The 7815-nt window shown below is 33.5% G+C and overlaps 1 protein-coding gene across 1 annotated transcript in view; it reads right to left on the reverse strand.

Annotated features, from left to right (window-relative positions):
- The window catches only part of LOC107730377 (AT-rich interactive domain-containing protein 4B), a 93322-nt gene that overhangs the window by 73912 nt on the left and 11595 nt on the right, over positions 1–7815 (reverse strand). The window lies entirely within an intron of this gene.

Raw genomic sequence — 7815 nt, forward strand, 5'->3', positions numbered from 1 at the left:
CCTTCATTACTGTGCTATACATTTAAAAGAATGTCTTTTAATTTTATAGCTTATATTTATATATAAATACATTTACTTGTTTTCATTAATGTATTTTACAACTATACAAAGAGCAATGTGTAACATTTTACCAGATTTAGTCCTACACTTAATCACTTTTATTTGTTCCCCACTAAATAATGTTATTTCACTAAACGTTTAGATTTTATAAAATTGTGCACTCATGATTTTTCTAGAATAATGTTTGCTGCTAAATTATCCACTAACCTAGTTTATAATAGTATTTTTGTCATAGATTATGATTATATATTTTTTCAATTGTTATTTCTCATTAAAATGAAGTTGTCTATATTTAGTACTGTTTAACACACACAAGAGTGACAATCAGGTCAACACAAAGTATAGAAATTCTACATTGATTTAAAAAAAAAAAAAAACTGCACTGGTATCGGATCGGAATCGGACGATACTCAGAATTTTCTGGATCGGATCGGATAAAATTTTATCGATGCATCCATAAAATGAATAGCATCACTACTACAACCGCCCCAGTGATAACATTATACCATTTCTGCAAAATTCAGTGTAAAGCCATCCAAACACACAGAACTTCCATTGCCTTAAAATATAAATAAATTAATTAGATTTTTAAATTAATTAAAAAAAAATTGCTATAAAGTAGTAGCAATTGCTGAATCACAGAAACAGACAGACAGACAGACAGACTGATAGACAGACAGACAGATAGACAGATAGACAGATAGACAGACAGACAGATAGACAGATAGACAGATAGAGGGTTTTACGATTCGATTACGATTATCATGTCAACTCAACGATTCAATTCGATATCACGATGGATCACGATTATAGCAAATTTATTTTGTGCATTTTTATTAAATTATATAAGACGGCTACTTTTAAATATAATTACAAATTAATAAAAAAAAAAAAAAAAAGTGTTAAGAATTTAACCAACTAAATATAGCTTCAAAACATACAAGCAAATATAAAGTCATAGGGGGAACAAGACAATTACAAGTGATAAACAAAAAGTACTTTCAGTATCTGAGAGTGCTTTAAGTATCCGAAAGTTTACAGTAGGGCTGTGCGATTAATCGAAATCGTCATAAAATCGCGATTTCAAAATCGCTTTATAGCATGATTTTCCGCGCCCCCGTCCTCCCGCAGTATGCTATCCGAACCAATCAGAATGCAGCGGCCTAAATGGAGCACGAGAAACAAACCCAAAGCGCATGTGAAAGTCTGTCAGTGCGCAAAGTTTCGTGCATCTAATACGTACTGCATTCCAAACGGCAGAAATGAAAGCATATCTATAAGTAAAACACTGAAATAACGGCAGATGGAAGCACAAGTCAAGCAATGCACACGTCTCAACGCGCATATTCTGTGCAATGAAGCCCGCCGCGACTGTCTAGCACACACATGTGCCACTATAAGCTTGTTTTTTTCCAAAAATGTGCCCAGATCTCGAATTTAAAAATAGTGGGTGCATTTTTTATACTGGCGTGACAAGCGCGTATGCGAATGACGTCAGTAGGCTATAATCGATTACAGTCTATTGCTGCTTCGATGCAGAATCGTCCACGTCTGCAATGCAATGATTAATTTCAACACCCGGACGGACGAATGTCTGGATTCACTGCATTAATGAGAAAGTTATTAATTTAGTGTTTGTTTGTTTTTTTTTGTGAAAATGAGAAATGTTGCAATGGCAACTAGCTGATTTTTTTTTTTTTAATTAAAATATTTTTATTTTATAAAATAACATTTTTATTAAAATCTATTTTTTATGGTTTTGTTTAACTTTAATATCCCTGCTTAGAAATTACTTACTTATGAATTATATTATCAGATTTTTTTTCTCAATTTGACATGGTATCAACATAATTCCAACAAAGTTACATTACTGACTCTGCTTATATGCTATATGTAATTAAATTTCATTTTAAAGTTAAGTAATTTCATTTAGTTTATTTATTTTGTAAATATTTGAAAATGTACATTTTATTATTATTAAAAATTAAATAGTCAAAAAATTTAATAAAATATTTGTAAATTATTATTAATAAATACAAATTTATAATATAATATAATATAATATAATAACCATTTCTGCACAGTATTGTGAATTGAACGAGTTGAATTGTGAACGAGTAAAACATTCACTGCATTAATGAGAAATCACAATTCTGGGGTGAAATGTGACCTGGACCTGTTTTAATGAGATTCACCCACTTAAATGCGAGTTAATGACCTACTGGCAGTCTTTCTCAATCTCAATTCTTCAAAATTCTTCACCTAGGATGCCTCGAGGGTGAGTAAAACACAGGCTAATCTTCATTTTTGGGTGAACTAACCCTTTCATTCTACATATTCACAAAAACATAGCATTAGATTAGAGCAGATCTTTGACATGATGGCCCAACAGCAACACTTGTGAAGGTGAGCTTGGTCGGTAATGTTTTAAAAGTGAGCTTAATGAAGGTCAAATGCCTTTTCTATAGGCTTTAACACACTACTGACCTCAGTGCAGATGCATCTGTAAGTCACGCTCACATTGCAGCAGCTCAGTGCATTACCTTCAGTCTCTTCCACTCTAATCAATACTGAAGTCGTGCCGATGAGGGAACATCAGCGGACTGACGGGATCCAAACCATGCCATACTGTCTAACTAGTTAACTGTTAGTCCAGCACATCAAAATATGGAACAGGAAGATGATGAATAGAGATGGGAATTGTTCCGGTCTAACTGGTTTCTTAATGCTTCCATTAGAGATTCTTTTAGTAATTTTGTGTAAGAAACCTACAGATAATCTTTACAAAGATGTGTTTGCAAAAACTTTTAATGACTTTTCACTGACATAAACATACAAAGTACCTTTAAAATTGGTGCAATCTATAAAAATACTAAAACAACCAATGTGAGCAACACATTAGATTAATATAATGTGCATCTTTAAGTGAAAGTGAAAGTGAAGTGACGTGTGGTGACCTATACTCAGAATTTGTGCCAAGTGCCCGCAACCTTCGGGTTGCAAGTGCAACGGTCTAATCATTAGGCCACAACTGCCCCAACTGTTCTGGATTCACTAAAAAGAACTAAACGACTCATTAGAATCATTCATTTGGGGTTCAGTCTACATTGGTCACGTACATAAGTTTCATGCTATAAATTCAGTATCAGTGAAACATGGCAAAAAATAATTATGCGTTGTTCAATAAGTGAGGCAGATTATTTTGTAACTTGACATTGATTCAGGAGGTTTGGGTTCACTAAAAATAAATAATTGACTAATTTAGGGCTCAGTTTACACTGTCTGCTATATGTTTCATGCTATAGATTCAGTAGCAGTGAAACATGATTAAAATAATAAAGTGCAGTTCAATAAGCGAGTCAGATTAATTCAGTAACCGTTCTGGCTGATTCAAGTGCTTTTGATTCACTAAAAAGAACCGAGCAACTAATAAGATTCATTCAGTTGTGATTCAGTCTGCACTGGTCGCTATACGTTTAATGCTAAAGATTCAGTATAAGTGAAACATGATTAAAATAATATGTAGTTCAATAAGTGAGTCAGATTAATTTAATAACTGTTCTGGGCTGCATTTCACAAAAGAATCGTAAGCTTAAGTTGATTCAAGTGCTTTTGATTCACTAAAAGGAACTAAGTGACTCATAAGAATCATTCTTTTAGGGTCACTATATCATATGCTCCATGCTATAGATTCAGTAGCAGTCTTGGACTTAACAGTATTTTAAGTATTTGGTACTAAAATTTAAAATTGAGAACCAATGAACGGCATGAAAATCATTTAGTTCTGGTACTATTAACAACTTCCTTCTGTAACATTTTTAAATGAATTTTTAGTAAATATGCAGCTGATAATATGAAGTCGTACATACAATTTCCTTCAAATGCATAACAGATCTCACTTCCGCTAGGGTTCCCAGCTTCCCACACGGCGAGCCGCAGATCGTCACAAACTCTCTCAGTCTCCAGAAGGATTGGTGGCACTGCCAAAGAGTGAAGTACCCAGCCTGCTCTGCTCCGCTGGCTATCCTGTGGCTCTCAGCCTGACGGGGCATCAGCAGACACGCCACAGATGTTCATTAACATCACACAAACGGCCCTGACAATCTGCTCTTAGACGACTGCCATCAGTCCTCACGTGCTCCAGAGAAACAACAGTCAGCGACGGCCTGCAGCTCTCCAGCGCCGCACCAAAACAACCACAAAACAAATAAATCATGCGCACATTTAACGGTGAAGTGTGTCATTTCTATACTGTGCACAGCATGCGAGTAATCATCACATACTGAAGCACACATGACGCTCTCACTATATGTGGACATGAATATGTAAACATCATCTCCAGAGCTGCTCTGAGAGTCGCTTCATGAGCATTTTATGGTTTCACTTGATAAAATCTATTGTCATATCACAGTGATCTTCACTATTTTTTTCACGAGAGCCGCACTTATAGGACAAAGTTAATAGGAGAGCCACTTTTACTGCAAAGTATGAAAAGTTACATCCAGTCATAAATAGCATGTCTGCTTCTCAATCTGTCATCCCTGAACATACAATATGCAATGCAATACAAAGGAGTTTATTTTTAAAAGTTATTTATTTAAAGTGATTTGCTTCTACATTAGCCCATCATGTATCAAACCATAAGAGCACACAAATAAATACAGCCTTGTTGAGCAGAAGAGATTTCTGAGATTTTAATCAAATAGAGATTTCAGAGATTTTAATCAAATATATACATTTATATATATGCTCGCGTCCAGCTTTTTTTAATGGCTTAGTTTTAGCCCTACTTGTTTTTAAATTTTTTTATTAAATATCTGTATTGATCATATCATCGCATTATTTACTGCCATCTGCCATGCGAGCCACACATTAAAGCTCGGCGAGCCGCACAATGAGTAACAGTCATATCATATACACACAGAAACTTAAACGTCTTCACAGCAAACTGTCAAAAAAGTCTGGTTTGACCTGAAAATATGACAAATATTACTATTGTACAGTAGAACATACATTTGAATGTAATAATAATAATAATTTAATCTTTAATTTTTATGGACTAATTACACAATTATTGTTCCTTGTTGTGCAGCACATTGTTTTGTCTAACTTATATGATTAAAAGATAAAATACATTTGTTTTATGCTTTCATTTAATTACCAGAATAATTAAAATACAACACAAAATTTCAGAAAAAGCAAGAACAACAAAAACAATTCATAGGACCCTATTATTATAAACAAATGAATAAATTAAATTGCTTTTATGAATTGAATTATTTTGATTAAAACATTAAAATAGAAACCAGAGAAATTAAAACTGAAAACAAAGAATTTGGCGTTTTAAGAAAAACAAACAAATTGTTACATAAATTGTACACATTTCATGACGTCAATTAATTAGACATGCTTTTTGATTAATAAAACTTAATTTAACCATTACAATGGAGTCCAGAGAAATTAAAACAGAAAAAAAAAAGAAAAAAAAATTTGGAAAAAAATGCAAGAGAATTTAGGGAAAAATAACAGATTTCATGTGGCCTTAAAAATGTGCAGTATACCACCAGGGAAACCCACAATGCTCAACATGACTTTGCACTTATAAACAACAATGAAGCCACTGTAATGATACTTGTTAAAATATTTATATTTGCATAATGCAACTTTATATGCTACTACTTAAAACTGTTATACATTTACGTATAGCCAGGGCTCTACGCTTATTTTTCTAACTTAAAAAATTTAGGAGCACAGTCAAAAATTTAGGAGCACCTTCTAATCAATAATCAAAAATTTTATCAAAAATTAGCCTTCCCATTACGAGGTGATATTTGCAAATGCGACTGAAATGGTCGCACTGTAGAGCCCTGATTAGCACAATTTTATTCAAACCAACTTAAAAAAAAGAGGAACAAAAAAACTTAGGAACCAAAGATAGAAGTACTACTACTTTTTAATAATAGTACACCAGTATTTCATTTCAAATATAGCTAGTGTATTCAGAAAGTTGGTCTGCAAATTTACTTACAGCTTAGAGTTTACTTATAGCTCTCTTCATAATAAACTGGTACATAGCATAATTGAATCATTTAAGACAGCAAAAAACTTTAAGTATCAGATCAGGAGCGTTTGATTTAGTAAGCACTTACTAGGGCTTCATCCGTTGTGTTTAATAAAGGATGTCGAGAGATATTCAGCCTCAAAACCCATTTCAGCAAATTTGGACACAGATGGTGACCAACTGGAGATGTGTGAGATCTTAAGGTCAGGAGGCCTTGAGCAAACACACTTATTACTGGAGCTTCTGGCCTTAATAGTCGAAGCCCTTAAGGTGTTTTCAGCTCATGCATGATCAGAGCGACCCTCCACTTCAAGAAGAGTTTATTTCAGCAGTTTAACTTTCAAAAATCCTTCGAATCCCCTTCAGTGAGGCGTGCAGAAAAAACGCACGCCATCGAGCATCAGAGTATCCAAAACCGGGTTTTTATGAGCATAATCTGCTGAGTTCATGAGCGTTACATCAGCTTTGGGTTTACAGCCCATAATCACTAGCATCTCTAGACATTTCAGAAGGGGAACAGGAGTATAATGGGATATTATATATTCACCCTCATGTCGTTTATGACTTTAATTTCTTTTAAACAAAACAACAACAACACCATGAAAGTAGTCAATAAGACTTGCAATATTCATCTGAAGTCATACGGCTATACAATATCTGTGCCTAAGGAATATAGTGCACAAATCAAATGCACGTGTTTATGTTTCTTTTGTCCTTTTTAAAACTTAACAGGATCAGACACTAGGAACTGTTGATGTATGGAAAAACAACTGGTTGAAGAGTTTGGAAAAGGGCTGCATGATATTGGAAAAAACTGCCAATATTTAGATTTTCTGCAATATATATTGTTATATTAAAAAATATATAGCCTTATTTGAAAGAATTAATCATTCTAGAGTTAGTGGTGTGATTTTGTGCATCTACATAGGAATTTAAAAGTAATACAAAAAAAAAAAAAATTACTTGCCCTACCAAAATTTCACTTGCCTCACCACAATAAATAAATAAATATTTTTAATGAAAAATAAATAAATATTAATTAAAAATAAAAAAATTGAACGTACGTCTAAAATGTATGACAATAATCATTGTTTTGACCCATGTAACAAATGAAATTTCACAATTCTCAATTCCAATATTGATTGCATAGCAAAAACTAAGTTCAAACATTAATGAAGGTGCAGAAATTGAGTAATCAAATGTAAAATAACACTGCATACTCTTGCACTAAGCCACATCACAATAACAATTTTATTTTGATCTATCATGCAGCTAGTTTGGAACGACAGGAGGGTGAGAAAGACAAGGACAATTTTCATTTTTTGTTTTGGATGACCTATTCCTTCAAGATTTTAACAGTCTAACTAGGCCTGGGTGATAAAACGGTATCGATATTTATCGACGGTACACCTTCTTCGATAACGATATAAAAAAATTTTTATATAGCGCACGATATAGGCACGTGCTAAGAGTGACGCAGACAGCACACACAAACACGAACACATGCTGAATTGAATGCTGTGCCTGCCTGTGATGAGGATTGTGAATAAAAAAAATTATATTATTAGTCGAATTAAAAATAAACATTTGCATTTGAATGTTAGGTGTGCCTCAGGGAGTGTCATCAGTGGAGCACGAGATGCGGTGATGATGATGTAAGTGACGTTGTTGCATTTTAATGTTTTGTTAGTCTA

Source organism: Sinocyclocheilus rhinocerous, unplaced genomic scaffold, assembly GCF_001515625.1.
Source record: "Sinocyclocheilus rhinocerous isolate Xijiao unplaced genomic scaffold, SAMN03320098_v1.1 scaffold2653, whole genome shotgun sequence".
Classification (NCBI taxonomy): Eukaryota; Metazoa; Chordata; class Actinopteri; order Cypriniformes; family Cyprinidae; genus Sinocyclocheilus; species Sinocyclocheilus rhinocerous.